Here is a 7279-nt window from a genome sequence, read left to right on the forward strand (position 1 = left end):
CATATGCTAATCACTCCTTGGACCAGCATAGTTGATCAGGCTATGCCATTCCCATGACTGACCATATATCCCCGAGCTTACCTGTGATATTTAACAATCGTAATACTTTTGTTCTTGTCGTTGTGACACTGGTTTTAGTATGAATGTAGACTAGTATACTTAATTAAAATTTTTAGTATTTTAAGTATAGACTCTTGGTCAGAGTGTTTTAATCCCAAATGGTTTTATAGTTTAGTATATGTTTTATGGGTTGATATACTTGATTCACTATAAACAATGCTCTGATACCAATCTGTCACACCCCAAAACCAAGAACGGCGGAAACGTTCTGGGGCGAAGGACGTCATCTAAGTATCACAACACAGTAAATGTAAATAAGCAAACAACATCATCCATTGCATTAAATATATAATTTTAATACAAGTGTGTTCTGTACAGTATAGACACCAAAATTAATGTATATCAAAATAATAAGATGAGTCTTGAATGCGCTCCATCTTCTCAAAAGCTGGCCTCGGTACCTGTGTACTGATGACCTGAGAATACAAGTTATTTTGAAAGAGTTTATCAGCATTAAGCTGGTGAGTTCATAAGTATTTTAGTGTCGGTGTTTGTCATCCAAAAATGTTTGAACATGTATCAAGTATAAGTTTGTAAAATGTATGTAAAGGTTTGCAATTGTATGTAAAAGTTTGAATCTCTCAGAAAAACCAATATTGTCTATCAAAGTAGCCTTCTACCAAGGCTTAACTGTTTTGTATGCTCGTTTGATGTAAAAGTGTGTAATTTCCCAAGTGTAACTATCATTTAACAAAATATAGTTTGTACATTTACGTTTAAGTGAGGTTATCACTAAAATATGTAATGGGTAAATCATTGTAGTACTGTAGCCTTGTATTATAAGAACTACTGTTGTACTAACTACCTTAAACCGGATTTATATTAAGGCATTATGTGATAAATTGCACCGTACTATCGACTAGTAACAACGACATAATGAATGGCCATAATAACGGAATGACGTTTGGCACCTGCAGACCTGCAGGTCCGGCTGTAGCTAGCAGCAAGGTGTAGGATTGTCAATCCAGTATAGATCTATACGCAAACTCACGCTCTCCCTTCAAGAGAATTCTGGCTACAACTCGAGCCATGACAGTTAAGTCATGCTCCGATTTAAATCACAATAAATAAAGTATTCATGTATATGTAATGTTTCTCGTTCTAGTATAGTTGTATATGTATTGTTTCTAGTATAGTTGTATATGTATTGTTTCTAGTATCGTTGTATATGTATTGTTTCTAGTATCATTGTATATGTATTGTTTCTAGCATCATTGTATATGTATTGTTTCTAGCATCATTGTATATGTATTGTTTCTAGCATCATTGTATATGTATTGTTTCTAGTATAGTTGTATATGTATTGTGTTACCCCGATGGTAACTAGCTATTGATGTACTGATAAATATGAATATGGAAGTACTTTTTTGTCTATACATGTATATATGATATATAACTAATATAGAAACGACCCTCAGATGGTCACCCGAAATCCCACCAGACCACATCTCAGTACGCGAAAAGGAAATAGGGCGGATGGCCTTCCTAAGCCCTTTAAACATTACTTATATATATACATATATGGGCATACAATTTATAAGAAGTAAAACAAAGTTTAATAAAAGCATTTGATAAGTAAAAAGAGTTTGTAAAACATTTGAAGTGAAACAGTTTGATAAACAGTTGAACAGTGATAAAATCATTGGTTTTCTAGTTATTAATCACATGTGATTAATGCAATCACATGTGATTGATGTAATAACTATAAGTATTTGACTTTTATTCCCCCCCCCCCCCATAATGTATTTAAAACATTTAAAAGTATTTTAAAGGTTGATTAAAGGGGTATAAACTCACTTGTAGTGAGTAGATTGAATTGATGTATCGGGTACCGTGCTAGGTGGCAAACGGAGACTTGTTCACACGTTCGAGCCTAGTTATCATATAATAAACATATATATAACTAATTAGCCAAATAATAACTTAACAAAGTAAGTTAAGACACTTACGAACATGTATAAACTTTATATAAGTGTTATAGGTCCTAATGGTTGCATCTAAGTTGATACGGGACAAGGCAAAAGGGGTTTAAAGCTCAAATGGCCTTGTGTATGAGTTCACCACCCAACAAACCCCACCCATTGGAGTTTACGGCCATGAACCCATGAGTTTACGGCCGTTAACTCCTCACATGGTGGTTTTGGGTGTTTTGAGGTGTTATCTTGATCCTAGAATAAATCTAGCCTTGTTGGAATAATCCTTGAAGTAGTTTAAGGCCTTGGAATGCTCCTTTGGGGTATTTACGGCCAAAGGACCATATCTCCTAAAACCCTATGATTTTGAAGTGTTTTGGTGTCCAAATTAAGCACAAGCATTAGTGGGTAAAGTCCTTAAGCTTTAGGGGGTGATTAGGGCACACTTTGTCCCTTGGAAATGGGGTTTACGGTCCAAGAAACTCTTGGCCGTAAACTCCAATAGTCTTATGATCTTGGATGATTTTGGACATTTAAAAAATGTTATAAAGCATATAACAAACATTAAAACACATTTAGGCAAGTAGAATCACAATCCGGGATGAAAACCCGAAGATCCGTCAGAGAGAATTGGCTTTTCTCTAGTTGGAATTGTGAATAATGAATTAATTAAATTCAGAAATCTATTTATAGTCCTGGAATATTTTGACAGAAAATATTTTTATTCCGAAAGTCGGACTATAACATCATGAAACTTTCAATGTTCAAGTTTCACCATTACAGGAGCATCCACTCACCTGATATGTCCAGAAACGTAAACCCTAATGTACATAAACTTGTTCGGACAAGTCTGAAAATTACAGAAACTGGACTAGCTTCTATTGAATAGATAATGTTCGTACAAATGGAAATTTCGGGTTATCACATATACATCCTTGGTTTGCTAATTGGTTGAATCGTTGGATACTATAATTTTAAATAATGTTTTGGAAACAATGGTTTTGTAAACATGTGTTTTAGTAAATAGTTTATGTTTAAAGGTTTAAAGTGGTTATAACTTTTGTTACGTTACAACTATGAGAAAACTGTGTGACTGAATCTACCTAATGGATAGACCGTGGTTATTTACGGTGACGGGTTGAAGAAAAATCTAAAGTTTCTTTCTTAAACTAAAACTCTGAAATACCTACACAAGAAGTGTTATGCCATGTTGATAGATCACAAGAGACTCCACCACATCCTTAACCATTGAGATCCCAATAAGAGACATCAAGGATAGAAATTTTTTTGAATGATTATGAATGAGAGATTTGTCATCCTTTCCAGTAAGGCAACCCATCATATTTCAACAATAATTAAGTAAGGATCGATAGAATGACTATGTCCGCTTACTTTTGGTCAAACAAAGAGATGAATAAGATAGAAAATCTAACTAGGGTCTATCTTAAGGAAATCCTCAAAACTATACTAAGTGCTAACAACTATCATTCTGGATAAACTTAATCGACACACCTCATGATTTTGAAAAACACAATAGAAAACCTTGGGAAGACGTATGGGAATGAACATAGCTTACCATTCTAAATTGCTCAAGATCATATAAACCTTTGAGAATATGCTTCACACTTACATAATAGACTTTTAGATGCATCGAATACTCATTACCCCTTAATGAGTTTTCCAGCATCAATAGTGATCAATTTAATGAATTTTCAGACTTACATAATAGACTTTTAGATGCATCGAATACTCTTAAACAATTTATCACGTCTTATTTAAAAAGTGGAAAAGTAATTTGAAAATAAGACTTGTGTTTAATGCGTAATCAAAGTTTTATAACAGGTTAGTGAAATCTATCAAATAAAGTCACTTGAATAGGAAACTCTAATTACCATTCCAACACGACCTTTTTTAATGGAAAAAATTGATTCCCATCCATGTACTTCTATTAAATATTTTCTTAAGAAGCCAATACGATGGAAAGTGGTTAACCTTAACCATTTATAAACCATATAATCGTTAAATGTTTATAAACCATATAATCTCACTTAAAAAGAATTCAAGCAATCCCCTTCTCCTCTCAATCTTGTGATATCTCTCTGCTTTCGTCTTGTAAAAAACTAAAAATTATAGAAGCAAATTCTTAACTAAAAGTTAAAGAACAACTTGTTAGAGATTTGATAGAATCCTAATCAAATCCCTTGGATCTTATCATATCTTGCAATATTCCAAGTGATCTTTCTTCATATGCCAAATATCTTTTCATATCTTGTAAGATGTCAAGCAATCTTCTTCCTCTGTCGAGTTTTTACAGCCCCAAACAGTACTAATCAGTTGATGTTTGCAGTTGTAATTGAAGACCCAAAACAACCCTCAAAGGAGGCTATTTCAAGTGGAAAAAAGAAACAAAAACGAACCCAAAAGGAGTTTTTTTCGAGAGGTATAAGAACCGCAAAATGGATATATATTTTTCAAGTGATTTAAGAGCCATGAAACACCCATTAATCCCTCCTTTTTTTTCTGTTGCAATTGAAGGCTAAAAACAACCCTAAACCTTAATTTTTTTTCCTTTTTTTCTTGTTGTTCTGGAGTGAACAAAAAGACACAAAAAGTTCCTTTTTTTTAGATGAAGACAACCCTATAAGGAGTTTTTTTTTAGTTTATTAAAATCCAAGTAAAACCCCATCTTTCTACCTAAAAGCTTTGTGTTCCAACCCTCTTTCGATACCGTACTTTGGAGTCCAAGAAAACTAGGTGATTACTTAAATTTTGTCACTTTTTTGTCATAAAATATCTTGAACAAAAAACATGATGAGGTCTATCTTATTAATCCATGTCTTAACTATTAAGACCTCCCAAAAGACACCTAAATCTAAAAGCCTTCATGGAACCATAAATGTCACGGTTCTTTCTCAAAACAACTAACATTACACTACAAGGGTGAATTTTACCACCTATTTTATCTTTTCAAATCATTTATAGGAAAGTACACACAACCTTAACTTTACATTTATGAAGGGTCTAATTAGTGGTTTGGTCTAGGCTTTCTATGTAATAGGTTCTTTTGGTCATTTGATAGCTTGTAGTAGTTTGTGTGGAGTTTACGGCTGCTATAATGAGTTTACCGCCGTAAACCCAAGGCCGGCCCAAATCAGTATATATAGAGGTGTGCTAGGTCTTTTGTAGTTGTTGATGCCTCAGTATTCTCGGCTGCTGTAAACCACAAGTTGTACCAGACGTTATTGTAATAGAAAAGCGTGTGTAAACTTTTTTGTTCTTGATTCTACTTTTCTTTATTGCTAACTGATTGTACTTGCTATTTGATCATAGGTAAGATCCGTTTCAAGACCTTACAATTGGTATCAGAGCAAAACCAACGTCAAAAGCACTCTACAATCGATTTTGGACCGTGTTCTCATCTGCTTGCGACTAAATTTGGTGTTTGCTACAAAAGGGTTTCAAGTTTCATTCAAAAACTGCAATTCTCTCATGTTTCTGGAAGTTTACGGCCTTATCTTACTACCATAACATTAGCTTATGGCCGCAAACTCTTCACATTTCTTGAACCGTGAACTTTGTTCTTGGGCCGTGAATAAAGATTGTTCATCAACCGAAAACTTAAATTTCTTGGACCGTGAACCTTAACCGGAAACACCTTACGACCGTAAACTCCAGATCATGAACAAAGTTTGTGGCAGCAAACTCTTCCATGACCGTGAACTTAGTTTACGGTCGCAAACCTAATTTGACTGTGAACTTGTTTTTGACTAGAAACTTAATTTACTCTTAAATAATTTAAATTTTGTTTCATATTAATTTAATATTAATGGATTCTCAAAGTTAAACACACCAACCACCCAAATTCCTAGACTCCTGTCCGCTAAAGGTTTCCCAGAATGGAAGTATAGGATTGAAAAGTACATCAAGATGAAGGACTTCAAAATCTGGAGAATCATAATAAAAGATCCTGTTAGAATAACCACTACTGTTGTAGGACTAGTGGTTGACAAGAAGATTGAAAATTACATAGATGAAGATTTCGAGAAGGTTGAAGAGCAAGAAAAGGCTTTGGCCACTTTGACCATGGCTCTATCTCCGGACATTGCTCAAGGTTTCATGGAGTACACTTCTACTAAGGCTTTGTGAGAAGTCCTAATCCAGGTCTATGAAAGGAACGAAGATATGAAGGAGAGTCGCCAAGATATGCTGCAACAATGTTTCAATATGTTCAACTACGTTCCTAGATATACTCTTCAAGCATAGTTGCAGCGGTTCACATCTCTTAACACTAAAATGACTGTCGTTGGGATTTTCAACACCAAGTCTAAGATAAAGAACACTAAGGATCTTAGCTGGCTTTCTCTTGCTTGAGTAATGGTTGTCATCAAGGCCTGCGATATTGATGACAAGCAGCGAGAGATAAACAATGTGAACTCATACTCAGCTGTGAACCTTGGGATCTCTTCTAACAATTCTCTTTCATCTCTCACTTTTTCTTCTGCAGGTCAATCATTTGCTGATCAGCAAGCATAGGGTCGGTCCTTCTCCACTCCATCAACTTCTTCTTTTCCTACTGCATCAGCCATCCCTCTCTCTCAGAACTAATCGTTTGTGATCGCTTAAGCTGCTTCTTCCTCCAATGTGCTTTACTCTTTAATTGGAATGGAGGGTGAGGAAAATCTTGCTCTTGCTACAGGTCTTGTCAACTGCTACAATGCACTTTTGGCTGGAGATCTTCCACCCAAACTTTCATTTGCTGATCTCGATCAGATTCATCATGAAGACGTAGAAGATATGGATATCACATGGCAAATTGCCATGGCAGTTTTCCAAGAAGACCAGAAAGAACAACTGGGAGATGAGTGTTGACAAGAAGGTTAGGTTCAGCAAGGGAAAGTTGCGATGTTTCAACTGCCACGAGCCATGGCATTTTGCTCGTGATTGTCCACAGCTAGATAGAAGATTAAATAATGACAGAACAATGGTTGAAGTTGGAAACAGTAGAAGCGGTGCTCAGGTCAACAGCGAGAACGCAATAGTTGCGCAATCTTTTGACTAGGAGGATTAGATGCAGGCCTTGAATATATCTGGACTAAAAACTGCCCATTTGGCACAGGTTGGTGATGTTGCTCCGACAGAGATTGTTGCAGCTGAAGATCAAATGATGGAGCTGCAGTTTGCGCTGATGGTATCTTCCTCTCATGAACCTAATAAAAATGAGGTAAGTCTACCCTCATGCTCTCAAT

Source organism: Lactuca saligna, chromosome 5 (assembly GCF_052625555.1).
Source record: "Lactuca saligna cultivar CGN05327 chromosome 5, ASM5262555v1, whole genome shotgun sequence".
Lineage (NCBI taxonomy): Eukaryota > Viridiplantae > Streptophyta > Magnoliopsida > Asterales > Asteraceae > Lactuca > Lactuca saligna.